The sequence below is a fragment of the Pinus tabuliformis genome, chromosome 1_2, assembly GCF_031772625.1.
Source record: "Pinus tabuliformis cultivar Carrire ecotype Pingquan chromosome 1_2, CPIR1, whole genome shotgun sequence".
Lineage (NCBI taxonomy): Eukaryota > Viridiplantae > Streptophyta > Pinopsida > Pinales > Pinaceae > Pinus > Pinus tabuliformis.
In genome coordinates this window covers 268,166,423-268,182,524 of record NC_142298.1, presented here as the reverse complement: position 1 = coordinate 268,182,524, position 16,102 = coordinate 268,166,423, and the positions used below count along the sequence as shown (strand labels likewise).

The 16,102-nt window shown below is 40.0% G+C and overlaps 1 pseudogene across 1 annotated transcript; it reads right to left on the bottom strand.

The window, feature by feature from the left end:
• Window positions 1-14,822: 14,822 nt before the first annotated feature.
• On the bottom strand, window positions 14,823-15,767 carry LOC149205379 (F-box protein 7 pseudogene; annotated as a pseudogene). Its single transcript, XR_016253027.1, has 2 exons — window positions 15,284-15,767; window positions 14,823-15,141 (listed from the first exon to the last, which is right to left on the bottom strand). The product of XR_016253027.1 is annotated as an F-box protein 7 pseudogene (transcript).
• Window positions 15,768-16,102: the final 335 nt, after the last annotated feature.

Genomic DNA, 16,102 nt, shown 5'->3' with positions numbered 1-16,102 from the left:
ACTGAGTCACCTTGGAGAGCTGAAACATGGGCTGCATTTTTACGTTTTGGACACTGAAACTTCTTCTCTTAGAGCCTTTGAAACTAAAATCATGATGAACTTGTGAAAACTCATCAAGTTAATGTCGAAGAGCTGCCTGTCATGCTTTATTTAATGTTGGATTTACACATGATGACGATGGACCTTGAAACCCTAATGACCAAATGAAAACTTGAAAGTGAATGGAATGATGATGATCACTAATAAAATGGAAACCTTCCTTTTATTATGACACCTTCGTCTAAATGAGGTAGGTGACCAACATATGTGACTTTCCCAAAAGACTAAAATGATTCCTAGACCAACTAACCAGTGACCAAATTTTACTCTGTCAACCTAGTGACATGGTAAAATTTGACTTTGAGACTATTGACAAACTTGGTAAAATCATATTTTGTCACTGGTGACAGGCAAACAACACTAACACTAACATTGGCTCCAACTGGGGATGGAAGCTCCTTGGAGGTGTCAAGAACACCGTAGACCAAGTAGCCTTATTCATTGGGCAATGGAGTCAACATCCAGAAAACCAAACTTTGACTTAAAACTCACTGACTTTTTGACATGACAAGACTACAAAAGTAAAATAAAAACAACATCTAACCAAAGAAGCCTTAGGGCCTTCTCTTTGGGTTTCAAACTCGTATGATAGCCACATAGATATTGGAACATAAAAAGCACACCGATATATACAATGGTGATGAAATTTCAGAACTTTTTCAAACGTGGTAGTGCTTGAGAAGCCTGCAATTGATCGCTCCTCCTGAGTAATATTATCCATTCATTTCCTCCAATAGGAAAGCATTCTTCCCTCTGAAAGAAGAAATTATGTAGGGTCCCTTCCACAAGTTTTCAAATTTGCCACGTTTTCCTTTTTCTTCATTTCTAGCATACCGAAGAACCACATCTCCTAAATTGAAATTGTCTTCCTTGGTCTTGCGATCATAGATATTTTTAATCCTCTCCTGAAGTTTAGAGGTGTTTTGAAGAACTTCCTCTCTAGTCTGCTATAGATGAATCTTCTGGTTTATCCCTCTTTGCATATCATTGGTCTCATTGTCTAATTTTTGCAAAATTTTCATGGCCAGGACAACAAGAGATGAAGGAAACATTGTGTCAATTTTGTATACCAACTAAAAAGGAGACATACCTATTGATTTCTTAGTGCTGACTCTGTCCGCCCATAAGGCATTAATGAGCTTTTTATGCCAGTTCTTCTTGTTCGCTTCTAAAACCTTTTTGATGTTGTTAACCAAATATTTGTTGGAATATTTGGCCAAACCATTCCCTTGTGGATGATAAGCAGTGGAATGTCCTAATACAATATGGTACTTAGCACAAAACTCCACCATCATTTTTTACTTGAAGGCAACAACATTATCAGTAATTATTTTCATTCGGCAGCCAAATCTAGACAAGATATTAGATTTCATAAATTGAATGATAACATAAAGCTTACCTGGTTGGGATTTCCTCAATCCACTTTGTGAAGTAGTCTATAGCTGTCAAAATCCATTTATGTTGTGCTGATGATGAAGGATGGATCTCTCCAATGAAATCAATACCCCACTGCTGAAAATGAGCTGAAATTGAGATGGGCTGCAAGGGTAATGGAAAAAGTTTTATTTTTCCTTGGAAAATATGACATTCATGATAGCTCATCAATGTTTTATATACATTAGAAAAAGAGCGGGCCAATAGAAGCCAGCTCTCAAGATCTTATTTGCGGTAGTCTTCCAGAAGTGATGACCACCACAGTCTCCTTTGTGAAAATCTTTCATCACATCCCTAGCTTCATTTTCTACCAAACAATTCAGTAGCACGCCACCAGGACCTTTCTAGTATAAAACACCATCAAGAATAAAATACTTTGAAGATTTCAACTTTAAGGATATAACTTTACCTTTTGGAACTTCCAGTGGAGTATTTAAATGTTGCAAGGCATGGATAATGTCAGAATACCATGGAGAAGAAAGGAACATGTTGGACACTTGTAAGTATGGGTCTTCTTCTTCTTCTTCTTCAGAAGGTGCTGCAATCAAATTAATGTCTAGTGCATGTAGATTAGATTCAGCCATAAGCTTAGCTAAAACTTGTCTCTTGATGAGCTTTGTAGACTTTATCTCCAAATCATGCTCCAGCATGGCTGTAATCCATTTTCCCCTTCTGCCTTAAGGATTTGTTTGCACAAGAATTTATTTCACCGCTATTGTAGGAACATTAGAAATGGTGTGAGAATGTAGAATATAAAATCGAAAATTGTTGGGCGCAGGATCCCCCAAGGCAAGTTTTGTGGGTGCAAAGTGTGAAGATTGTAAATGAGTCATAGGGTTGTCCGACCTCATTTTTGTAATCTAATGTCAGCTTTAGAAACCTACCCATGGTCCGTGGACCATGGGATTGTATAAATAGAGCGAGGCTCTAAGTTGTAAAAAAGGAAGAAAGTCATGAATGAATGATGAAGAATTGAGTCTTATTTAAGTGTAGAGTCGAGTCTTTGAGTCGTAGAGTAGGAGAAAGCTCTACAGCTGAGTGCGCGGACCCTTGCAGCTGAGTGCGCAGACCCTTACAGCTGAGTGCGCAGGACAAGTTGAGTATATAACCTTTGAAGAAGTAATAAAGAGAATTTCTACAACATTTTTGTGTATCTTTTTCCTGTTTTGTACATTGAATGTATCAGATATAAATTGAATTTCTATTGTTTATATGATGCGTGAACTTATATGAGTGTTTTGACAAAGTGAATATAAGATAAAGTATATGTTTACGCGAAGATAGCTAACTGTTATAAGAAAATAAGTAAGATTTGCAGTATAAATTGGGAAGTAGAGAAGATCGTTGCTAGGGCAGCGCGGAATCACCTTAGCCCCTGGTTAGGGCTATGTGAAGGCGATTATAACAGATCATGAAGGCCTCATAGGTAAGGATAGTGTGTGAAGTGACCTGCGTGAAGGTATTTACAGTTGGACTAAACCGACCCCTCGGGCATCTCAAGGGTGCAGAAACTTGGTTCGAGCATCCCCCCATACTGCTTCGAGTGAGACCTCAGTTTGTGCTTTGTGGGCTGTTGCCGAAAGGGCCAGTAGTATAGGGATTTGTTTGGCTAATTAACTCTAAACTTGGGTTAGGCCCCCTCAAGCCAAAAAATGGTTCCGTTGCCGGGATCGGAATCTACATAGAGATGTCTGGTGTCGTATCATTGGAATCCAACTAAAAAGGAAATTGAAGGTTGATTGGACAGAAGAATTCACGAGTTCGCGGCGCAGGAAAAGAGGAATCCGTGACTGACAAAAGAAGAGTGGTTAGACTGCTACCTATACACAAAGATCCTCGAAATATTTTTCTCATCCTTCCCTACTGAGTCGTATGAGTGCATCGCAAAGCTAGAAGATAGCCAAGGAAGGTGGAAACTCGACAATCCTATTGTGTGTACCCAGAGTTGGTGCACATATTGGAAGCATCAAAGGATAATATCATGCACATTGTTGATCACTGGCTCGATCGAATTATAGGAGGATTCATTACTGAGTTTGTGCTTCAGCTAGCTATAGCAAGGTAGAGCGACGCTTTCTCAAAGGACCACGAGGTAAGTACATAAAGTCTCTGAATACTTGGATTAAAATGGTATTGTGTGAAAAGAGGGTTATGCAATTATCTTGATCTCCAGAGCTACGCGAAGTGGAAAAACCTACAGAAATGAAGGAAGTAAGGGACTAGAGAATAGCCCTTTATTTCACCTCCATGAGGAAATGAGGAAGAACTCGCGAAGGTCTCATCGTGAAGTGCGATCCATTTGATAAGGCAAAGGATTCCATACATACCTCCCCCACCCACACCACCAGTTTCACCCCCTGCACCTCCATCTTCACCCGTACCACCTCTGCTACCACCTCGAGTCAATATTGAAAGCGCGATAAAGTTTCCTGTGTTCAAGGGAATACAAAATGAAGATCCGGACTAGTTTTGGTTCGTGATAAGATCCGTATGGGAACTGCAGGGAGTTATAGATGTAATATAAAGAAAGTGATGCTGGTCAGAACTCTGTAGGATCGCGCGTTGACCTGGTATATTAATCATTCTAATGACAATCCGAATGTGGGAATCGCAGATATCCAAATTGCGCTAAACAAAGAATTTAGTAGGCCGAAGTCAGAAGCGCAATCGATTATTGGATTCAAAGAGATAACAATGCTACCAGGTGAGACTCCTTGGGATTTGGATCAAATATTGAAGTGTATGATTCGCGAAGCTAATATGACTTTGATGGATGGATAGCACCGCAAATGGTTTGTAGCATCGCTAATGCCGCATCTAAGGAATGCGCTGTCACAACAGAGGTTAATGACTCAGGCAGAGGCCTTGGAGATCACGATGAGGCTGCATGAAACCCCGATACAGGATCCTAACTTGGGAGTTCAGCAGATCCACGCGCAGTTGAAAAACTTATGCCTTGAGATGCAGAGTCTAAAACAGGACAGGACAACCCGACCAGAAGTGCGCGAAGAGGTGTGGTGCGTAAAATGCAAGGGTCAGGATCATGATAAGGACCACTGCCCTATGTTCACAAATCACGTCATGGGAGGAGGGCCGATGCCATTAAGGCTAGAAGAGCAAGTAGTACCTAGAGCGGCACCTGCTTTGTGGTGCGTGATTTGTCAAATAGGAGGAAAGTATTCTACAGATAACTACAATTTGTTACAGAAGTAAATGCAGAATTCACAATAGTTATTCTATAATTTGTGTAGATCGGTTGGACATGATGAGCACACTTGTAGAAGCTATGAGTTGATGATGGATAGAACTCCCACCTATAGAGTTCAGGCTTAAACGTGGCCCCTAGACCCGAATTCAAGAGTGGTGCGAATCGGATTTCAAGGGCGCAAACAAGGCTGAGGTGGAGGAGGACCTGGAAGAGGTCGCGGATAGTTGATATGCTACAATTGTGGATGGCTAGGACATTATGATTGCGATTATACAAATCCAACGCACCCATCATGTCTGTATTGTACCTTGTTTAATCATGAGACAGAGGATTGTCCTACGCTGATAGCTAGGATACGCGACAAGGGAGCGCTACCACCTCCCCTGACTCAGAACCTGCATATGATGAGGTCTGAGCCGCATGAGGAAGATTCAAAAGTGAACATTATGCTCCGAAGTGGAATCATGACAGGAGATGATAAAGGAAAACAACCTGAAGATAGTACTTAGGTTTGTAAAGCTCCGATGAAAGAAGCAGAGTTTGATTGGGAGCACGCTAAGGAAACCTTCATGGAAGCTAAGAAGAGCTTCGTTGATGCCTCCACTTCAGAAATAAAAGATAGACTAGAGACAAATGGACCCATCTATGTTTACAACGTTCCTGGAAACATGCATGAAGCTACTACGTGATAGTAAGGCTGTAAAAGGATTGCAGGAACTCATTAATAGATGTGTTGGGACTGCACCAAGAGAACTGCGCGTAGCCTGGAAGATTGGAAAACACAAGACTAGGACAGGGAGAGAAATGAGGCTAACCACGTAGATTAGAGAATATGAGATGGACCAAGTAATTCTAGATTAAGGATCAAAGACGAACATTTTGCCGAAGCAGACGTGGGAGCGCATAGGGAGGCCTACGCTACAATGGTCTCCTATTCACCTACAAATGATGAACCAGTAGAAGATAATACCCATGGGATGATTACAGGGAATCGCCATGGATATTGAGGGAGCAAGCGCGCTAGCAGACTTTGAAGTGATAGAGATTGTTGATGACAACAAGCCCTACCCCACACTCTTAGGAATTGATTAGGCCACAGACATGAATGGGGTGATTAATTTGAAGAAGCGCAAGATAATTTTTGAGAGGAAGTATCTACGCGTAGTTATACCCTTAGACCCTACAGAAGTATCGTGCTATATAGAGATAGTGCATGACTATGAAAGTGATGATGATTTGGACTGCATCTACAAAATAACTGTGTGAGAGCAAGACTAGGTAAATCGCACTGCGGACGGACGCATCACATGGGAGAGCGAAATCTCCTGTATGTCAGATTCAGATGAGGAGATAGAATGATGGAAAAACCAGTTACACAAGGTAACCACACTGAACTGTAATATGATGACAAGATTGTTGTGTTGCATATTGACAAAAGTGAGGGATCTGCCTACTTATGATGGGTTAAGTGAGGTAGATACTTTCCTAGATAAGTTTGAAAGGGAGGTGCCAGAAAAGCAACGTTTCCAGGCCTTGAATTGGGTACTACACACTACGCCCACAAGGTGGTGGGGTACACACAAAGGGAGCTTTGAGGATTGGTGCGAATGCAAGAGAATGATGTGCACGCGATTTGGGAAGCCTAGAGTGCGATTAACAGATAAATGCAATAGGGAGGATAAACCGCGTGCACATCTAGCCAGATGGATGCCGACATATGGAAAACAACCTTCGCGGATGCATGTGAACTTTGTGTTAGAGCTCGAATCCGCCTTAGGCTAAAGGAAGGCAGGATTCAAGGTAACGCCATACCACACTCAGCCTCGTAGCTAGCCCTAAGAGGACAGGAGAGGGCTCTCTCCGGTCAATCTCGATAAAATGAGCAATAGGGTGCGAGATGACTTAAATGATAACTGATTTAGGCTAGTAAAATGAATTTGAATGGGGATATTTGATTTAATGACTGGGTTTTCTGGGAAGCATGGGCTCGAGAATAGCATGAGCAGGGAGATTAAATCTGAGACACAGATTATCTCAGGAGGAAAGATAAGCAATAAATTTAGCATTCAATTTTGAAATTATATGGAATGAAAAGAATGCTGAGAGGTTGACAAGGGCAATAGATGAATCCTTATCAAACAGAAGAAAACACACAACATGAATACCTTCCCAAGGTAGAGAAGAAAACTGGATTCTGCCTTTCTCACTTAAAAGTATTCATTTAGAAATGATTATGAAATGAAATGGAAACATAACAAACTACATATGAAACAAAGGAAAAGACAAATGCTAAATTCACACCACAAGAATCTCAGGAGTCAGAGCTGTATCTTTTCATTAAATCCCTGTCAAAAACTGTACAGTGAAGTTTTCCTTCACAGCTCTCCCACTGTTTGCCAGAACTCAGAACCATTTACACATAATTTTCATACAATAAATAGACTCAGGAATGAGAAAATAGATCGATTGGGAGTAGGGAGATGGAAAACCAATCGAAGAAGATAGGAAAAGAGTTGTCCATCTGTGCTAGGGACAGAGCAGCGTTACATTATTCCTTTAAAAATCTTTGATGACTAATGGAGAGGTGGCATCTGTAGATGTAAATCCTTTTGATTTGTAACTACAGTTAAAAATAGACCGTCGGTTCCTGTTTCTTTGCTATGACAAGTGTTTTTGTTTTAAATGTAGGCGTTTCAATCTGTGAATGTTCGCTTTTCATTTACCTGGTCCTTTTGAATAAAACTAATTTTTTAATAAAAATAGCCTTTAAACTAAAATTCTGCCTTGAATAAAGGGAACCGCCATTTCCAGCAGCAATATAGCCTGCTATGCCAGATGTAAGAGCATATATAACAACGAGAGGGATGCTTGCATGTCTACTTGCTGAACAAAAGTAACATCTGGCACAGTCCTTGGACAATCCACTGCGATCTACTATTTCTCAGCTTCAGTGCGCTCGACATTTGTCATTTGAATGAAAACCAACCTTTCAATAAACGTGCCTTTGAATGAAGACTTTGCCAAAAATCCATCGGTGACATGAATTTGATTGCCATAAGAATTCTGACATTCCACCTATAATAGACATGAGAATCAACTGGGTGTAACTCCCCACTGCTTGCTACAATAAATGTAACAGCTGAACTCCTAACCCATTGGCTTGGATGAAAAAGTAGAGGAGCAGCCCGCTGAACCGCATCAAGAAATAATCCTTTCCTGAGTGATTTTTCTTTTGAAAGAAATGCCAAACATTTCAATGCGTTGACAATGATTTCTTCTACATGTTCGTTGAGAGCCTGCTCAATATAAGGCAGCGGATACTCCTCCACCGTTTCCCACAATCATAGCACTCCATTGCCTATAAATTATGTTACCATCCTTTTCCCAATCATATGAATCTCCCTTTGAGGGTGGCGCTATCTTTAACTGTGATGCTCTACTCAAATTACCAATCAATGCCATGACCTGCGAGTTAAAAGGAGCATAACCCAATATTTTGTTTTCAACTTGCATAGGCAACTTGTCAAAATGTTTGCCAATATAAACAATTTCAAATTTTATTTGGATGTCATTTAGCGTCTCCTCAATTAGAAGTCAAGGGTGGTTAGAATTGAAAATTGCACGGTTATCAAACATAATAAGCATGGAGGTGTTTGGAGGACAATTAGATAGATGGAACGGGTTCCCTTTTCCAGGAGTGAGAAGGCCGTCTAAATCCGATAAAAATTTCTTTTGCATATTGGTCGCCTCCTCTTCTGTCAAAGCCTTCCCTGTATGAACTGTAAAAGGCCATAATTGATCGGCTTCTCTTTGAATTTCTGCCCATCTCTTCAGCAACAATGGGCTTCTTTGAATATACAAATGTTGTAATTTGTTTATCTTTATCAGGTGGTCCATATATTTCCCTTCCAACATGGGGCAATCATGTAGATGCAATGTTTCCAAAGAGGGGAGGCAATAGAAATTTTCAGGGAGGTTTTCCAAGCACTTATAGCCACACAAGTATAGCTATTGCAATGCGACGATGAGATCAAAATCTTCAGGGAGCTTCTTTAAAGAGCGATAGTTATCCATATACAAAATTCGCAATGATGAGAGGCAAGGGAAGTCATTACATAATTCTCCAAGCTTTTCATAATCTGCTAAGTTCAAGTCCTCCAAAAATAGTAGAAGACGGAAACCTTCGGGGAGCTTCTCCAAACTCCTACATCCTTCTAAGTTTAGCACTCTTATTCAACATTAACTTTATTCTCTCCGATGCCAATAGTCACAAGAGAGACAAGATCCAACTGATTGTTTGCACCAATAGTTGTACCTCTTAATCTTAGATGGATTCTTAGGACAGTAGGTCGTAAACCTGGGTACAAAATGGCTGCCTCAACCTGATCCTTTATCATTGTGTAGCGACCGCCAAAGACAGACTCAGCTGTAGCCATCTCATATGTTAACGCCGCCACCATTACCATAACTATAACATGAAGAGTCGCTGCCTTGAATTCCATACTGTCCATAGTGGATTTTGAAATTGAGTTGACATTTTTGACATTATAAATCCTCCTCTTCTTTCCAAACGAACCCAACAAGCAATTTAAAGCTTCACATCAAAACATAGGAGGCGAAATTTGAGTGAGAAGTGGTAAAAAAAAATATGTTTCAGGCCTATGCACCGCGCACCAGCCCAACATGCTGCGCTTGGTGAGTGCGTTGCGCCAGTGTTAATTTCACACTGCAGAGGAGAGCCCCATGCTGCCCGCGGCCCATGTGCACCGCACCTTCTTCCTATGTGCCACGCAGACTCATAAAAACAGTCTTGGTCTGAAAAATCACCATTTTTTCCCTGTCTCCATGAAACTTCGACATGAAACCAAAAGCAACGCCTAGAAGCTTGGAGCATTCATTCTGTCAAAACGGATGAATGGAATTCATGGAGCCCTTATAATTTTCTACACAGCAATGTCTTCTCATGATTGTGCAAATTTCATTTCACAATCATGAAATATATATTTAAAATGGTCTTAATCCAAGGTGCACAGCTCTAATGTGCTGACTGAGATTTGATTTTTCAGTAAAATTTTGCAAACAGTTGTTCGAGTGGCACTTTTTCCTCTCACCATAGGTTGGTTTACATGAATGCGCATGTACTTTTCGATCTGTTTCCTCAATGGTTGACTTCCACAAACTTTCACAACAAACATGGCCGTAATTCTGTTGCATATGTTCTCTCAAAACTTTTACATTTGTAAAGTGCTTCAAACAGCCAAGCTCAGTAAACAACATTGTCTTGATTTCTTTGGAGTGAATGATGAGTCCCATTTATTTGTTGTAGGGTTGTTGAAGCTGCTGAAGATAATAAGGTGACCAAGGCCTGTATTTGAAATTCTTCATGACGGAAAACTTTAAAAATACACTTATGCTAACCATTGATTTGACGATTCCCTCTTCAAAACAGAGTTTTGAAGAGGAACCAACCTTGAGTATTATTGATGATGGCAATCTTGAAGTGAAAACTTATTTGATCCTCCCTCTGGCCTGCTGGCATTATTTCACACTTCTGGAGACAAAACCCTGGACTCAAGAATTAAAATGACTCTTTTTGACCAAAGTGGCATTTGATGACTGCAAATGATGAGAAATGAACCTTGGTGAATTTGGCTCTGACAGAGGACTGACAAGACTGAGTCTAACATTGGCTCCAATTGGGATGGAAACTGACGTTCCATGGAGGTGCTAAGAACTGCAGATCTTTGGGTGAGCAGATAGTGCCTTCGTCCATTGGGCTATGGAGTCATTATTTTGACAACCAACATAGACTTTGATGCATTTATTGACTGAAACTGGACTCAAACCGACTCAATTGTAAATCTGAAATGACTGAAAAACTAACTCGACAAACTGTACTTAAAAACACTAAGACCTGAACTTAAAACTTAAAGCTGGGTGGCAGTACCTGGCCACCCGTGTTTCTTACAAGGCAATATGCAATCAAACTATATCAAAATGCCAATGTAACCAATCAAGCAGATGCCTTCTTGCTTGATTCTCCTGATCAGATCTCCAGGTCAACAGTAGATACTTGTAACTGGGCATCCCAAAAGCTAATTGACCATGATCTCCTTCATCACCGAATACTGCAACAATCACCTTCACTGCTGGCTGCAACAAATTTGCCATTGGATCATGAAAAACATGAAGATTTGCTATTTCCACCTCCTGCTGAAGAAACAAGGTGTCCTATGCTTCAAATTCTGATCTTCCCTCATCATGTACTGCAGTGATAGTATGCTCCTGGGCTTTAAAAAACTCTGAACAGGTAGATGAGCAGATATCTTCTTGGAAAAACATTTCAACACATGAAACATATGAAGAAGAATCTGAATGGAAATCCTGAATGTTTTGATCTTCTGTGGTGTGAATGTACTGTAGGTCATTTTCATATGATATGACAGCCAAGTTTTCATGTTCCTTATTACATTCATTAATCATAAGAAGAGAAACTTCATATGATTCTTGAAGCGCACAAATGACATTTCTACCATCTACTAAAGATTCATCCAAAGGAACCTTTTCACTTACTTGAACGAAGGTATCCTCTTGCTGTTCATGAATTGACTGGATTACCTTGGTAGGAAGGCTGTGTTCTGATGAGATGAGGGCAGTTAGGCTTGTAACTATGTCTTCTTCATTTGAGGCAGCCTCAACAATACAATTCTCTTCTATGAGATCTGGAACAACATATTTTTCCTCATCACAATCTGTCTCTCGATCTGGTTTATCATCATCATTTTCGGAGATTAGAGCATCATTTTCCTGCGTATCCTCATTTATTTCAACCAGATTTTAAATAGTACTTCTTTTTTCATCATTTTCAGTCATATGGAAATCTTTAACCTGCTGATTTTGATCCTGTTGCAAATTTTCCTCTAAGAGCTCTGTAGGTTGCTGAAACGGATTTTCATACAATGCTTCCGTGATTTCTTCATCCGTAAAATTATCATCCTCATAGTATTTTTCAAGGTTCTCAATAAAACCATAAGCATGCTTGCAACAATCCTAAACTAAATTTAATGATGGATAAGATTCTTTATACTTCTCAAAGAATATGGAATGAAAATCCTTTAGACAATAAATGGAAGTAGGTGGCAAACTTTCATACCAAGATCGGGCTTCATCTTCCAGAGTAGCCATAAACATTTTCATCAAACAGTCTTCAGGAAACTTGATCTTTAATTTATGCACGTGAATGTGAAATTTCACCAGATGAAGAGCAGCGTCATTACCTTTCACATTTCTGAACACAGGCAAATTCTTTGACCAATCTACCTTGGGCATTTTATTTGGAAAACCTGGGATGTGATCTCGGCTCATGGGAGCGTATCTTCTTGCAATTTGATCCATCTTAAGAAATCTCAAAGCTACTGATCCCTCTGTAGTGGAGTCACCATGAAGGATTGATTGCATGGATTCTTCAGTGAATGGAGTCGCCAGGTGAATGATTTTAGCCGTCTTCTTATGTCTGATCGTTGTTCACCATCAACAATCAGCTCTGAACTTGAGATATGTACTGGGGCAAAACAATCTACAAGTAAACCATTTTCGTCCCTAGTATGGTCGCCACTATGTTAGAGCTCAAATCCACCTTAGGCTGAAGGAAGGCAGGATTCAAGGTAACACCATACCACGCTCAGCCTCGTAGCTAGCCCTACGAGGACAGGAGAGGGCTCTCTCCAGTCAATCTTGATAAAATGAGCAATAGGGTGCGAGATGACTTAAATGATAACTGATTTAGGCTAGTAAAATGAATTTGAATGGGGATATTTGATTTAATGACTGGGTTTTCTGGGCAGCGTGGGCTCGAGAATATCATGAGCAGGGAGATTAAATCTGAGACACAGATTATCTCAGGAGGCAAGACAGGCAATAAATTTAGCATTCAATTTTGAAGTTATATGGAATGAAAAGAATGCTGAGAGGTTGACAAGGGCAATAGATGAATCCTTATCAAACAAAAGAAAACACACAACATGAATACCTTCCCAAGGCAGAGCAGCAAACTGGATTCTACCTTTATCACTTAAAAGTATTCATTTAGAAATGATTATGAAATGAAATGGAAACATAACAAACTACATATGAAACAAAGGAAAAGCCAAATGCTAAATTCACACCACAAGAATCTCAGGAGTCAGCTGTATCTTTTCATTAAATCCCTGTCAAAAACTGTACAGTGAAGTTTTCCTTCATAGCTCTCCCACTATTTTCCAGAACTCAGAACCATTTACACATAATTTTCATACAATAAATAGACTCAGGAATGAGAAAATAGATTGATTGGGAGTAGGGAGCTGGAAAACCAATCGAAGAAGATAGGGAAAGAGCTGTCCATCTGTGCTAGGGATAGAGCAGCGTTACATTATTCCTTTAAAAATCTCTGATGACCAATGGAGAGGTGACATTTGTAGATGTAAATCCTTTTGATTTGTAACTGCAGTTAAAAATAGACCGTCGGCTCCTGTTTCTCTGCTATGACAAGTGTTTTTGTTTTAATTGTAGGCGTTTCAATCTGTGATTGTTCGCTTTTCATTACCTGGGCCTTTTGAATAAAACTATTTTTTTAATAAAAATAGCCTTTAAACTAAAATTTCGCCTTGAATAAAGGGAACCGCCATTTCCAGCAGCAATATAGCCTGCTATGCCAGATGTAAGAGCATATATAACAACGAGAGGGATGCTTTCATGTCTACTTGCTAAAGGAAAGTAACATCTGGCACAGTCCTTGGACAATTCACTGCGATCTGTTATTTCTCAGCTTTAGTGCGGTCGGCATTTGTCATTTGAATGAAAAGAAACCTTTCAATAAACGTGCCTTTGAATGAAGACTTTGCCAAAAATCCATCAGTGACATGAATTTGATTGCCATAAGAATGCCGACATTCCACCTGTAATAGACATGAGAATCAACTGGGTGTAACTGCCCACTGCTTGCTGCAATAAATGTAATAGCTGAACTCCTAACCCATTGGCTTGGATGACAAAGTAGAGGAGCAGCCTGCTGAACCGCATCAAGAAACAATCCTTTCCTGAGTGATTTTTCTTTTGAAAGAAATGCCAAACATTTCAATGCATTAACAATGATTTCTTCTACATGTTCATTGAGAGCCTGCTCAATATAAGGCAGTGGATACTCCTCCACTGTTTCCCAAAATCATAGCACTCCATTTCCTATAAATTATGTTACCGTCCTCGTCCCAATCATCTGAATCTCCCTCTAAGGTTGGCGCTATCTTTAACTGTGATGCTCTATGCAAATTACCAATCAATGCCATGACCTGCGAGTTAAAAGCAGCATAACCCAATATTTTGTTTTCAACTTGCATAGGCAACTTGTCAAAATGTTTGCCAATATAAAAAATTTCAAATTTTATTTGGATGTCATTCAACGTCTCCTCAATTAGAAGCCAAGGGTGGTCATAATTGAAAATTGCACGGTTATCGAACATAATAAGTATGGAGGTTTTTGGAGGACAATTAGATAGATGGAATGGGTTCCCTTTTCCAGGAGTGAGAAGGCCATCTAAATCCGATAAAAATTTCTTTTGCATATTGGTCGCCTCCTCTTCTGACAAAGCCTTCCCTGTATGAACTGTAAAAAGCCATAATTGATCGCCTTCTCTTTGAATTTCTGCCCATCTCTTCAGCAACAATGGGCTTCTTTGAATATACAAATGTTGTAATTTGTTTATCTTTATCAGGTGGTCCATATATTTCCCTTCCAACATGGGGCAATCATGTAGATGCAATGTTTCCAAAGAGGGGAGGCAATAGAAATTTTCAAGGAGGTTTTCCAAGCACTTACAGCCACACAAGTATAGTTGTTGCAATGCGACGAGGCGATCAAAATCTTCAAGGAGCTTCTTTAAACAGTGATAATTATCCAGGTACAAAATTCGCAATGATGAGAGGCAAGGGAAGTCATTACATAATTCTCCAAGCTTTTCACAATTTGCTAAGTTCAAGTCCTCCAAAAACATTAAAAGACGGAAACCTTCAGGGAGCTTCTCCAAACTCCTACATCCTTCTAAGTTCAGCACTCTTCTTCAACATTAACTTCATTCTCTTTGATGCCACTAGTCATAAAAGAGACAAGATCCAACCGATTGTTTGCACCAATAGTTGTACCTCTTAATCTTAGACGGATTCTTAGGACAGTAGATCGTAAACCTGGGTACAAAATGGCTGCCTCAACTTGATGCTTTATCATTGTGTAGCGACCACCAGAGGCAGACTCAGCTTTTGATGCCCGTTGATGCATAGCTTTTGCAACATCCTTCACCTTCTGAGATGAGTTCTTGTACAAGAATTTACCACTGGGGAAAAAACACACATAGCGATAGTAGCATACCTTTAGATCTACTATAACTCTTCAGTGAAAAGATTTTCTGCCATGGAACTCGAACATCTGATGATTTCATTTTTTCATTTGTGATACTGATTACATCTATCTTTCTTGGCAGTTGTAATTCCAATGATCTTCCAATCAATAACAAATGCACTGGATTGGTGGTTTTCCATTCTGCAATTCCGGCACGAATATAGGTGTTTCGACTAACATACAGTCCATCAAAATGAAGCCTAGACGATGAAGCCACATTTTACGCCAAGAGCCTCCAAAATTAGTTTTCAGAATCTTATAATTTTCTTCTAGCCCAGAAAGCTGCTAGGTACTAATGCATGCATTGCGCCAAAGACAAGGGGTCCGAAGGGCATAGCGCCATTTTCGACATACACATGCTGCCCTTCCTAAAGTGTAAGGTGTCATACGTGCAAAAACCTCAAAAAGCAGCTCATCAGGTAAAATCTGGTGTATTAGAGCTGGGTCAGAAGCAGGCTTATTGCTCAAGCTTCCAAAAGAAAGAACTGGCCAAACTCTTGTTCCATACAAACTTAACCATGGCCGATGTGTATCCAAGTACTGCAGAGGTTTAGGTGGACCAGCATGACCTGTTTCCACAGGTATTAAAAGGGTCATTTCTGCAACCAAAGAGAGAAATGTGTGTCATTCAAGGCTGCCTCCTCTTGTGTCATTTAATTTTCGCCACTCCTAGGTTCCAGTGTGGGCAACATATTTGGGGGCTGTTCCATCCCCTATTGAAAGAGAATTGTTTGCATTGCCTGTAATGCCAAAACACACAACTCCAACTATATTAAACAGATCAGACATCATCTGAGTCACTACACCTACACCGTATCTTACATAGATCACCTTTTTCCATAGATTGTTCCAATGCGAAATCTGCGACCAGAAAAGTCGGGCAAAGGGGTATTTGGGATGACGCTTTCAAAACTTTTGTGGACATGAAGGCA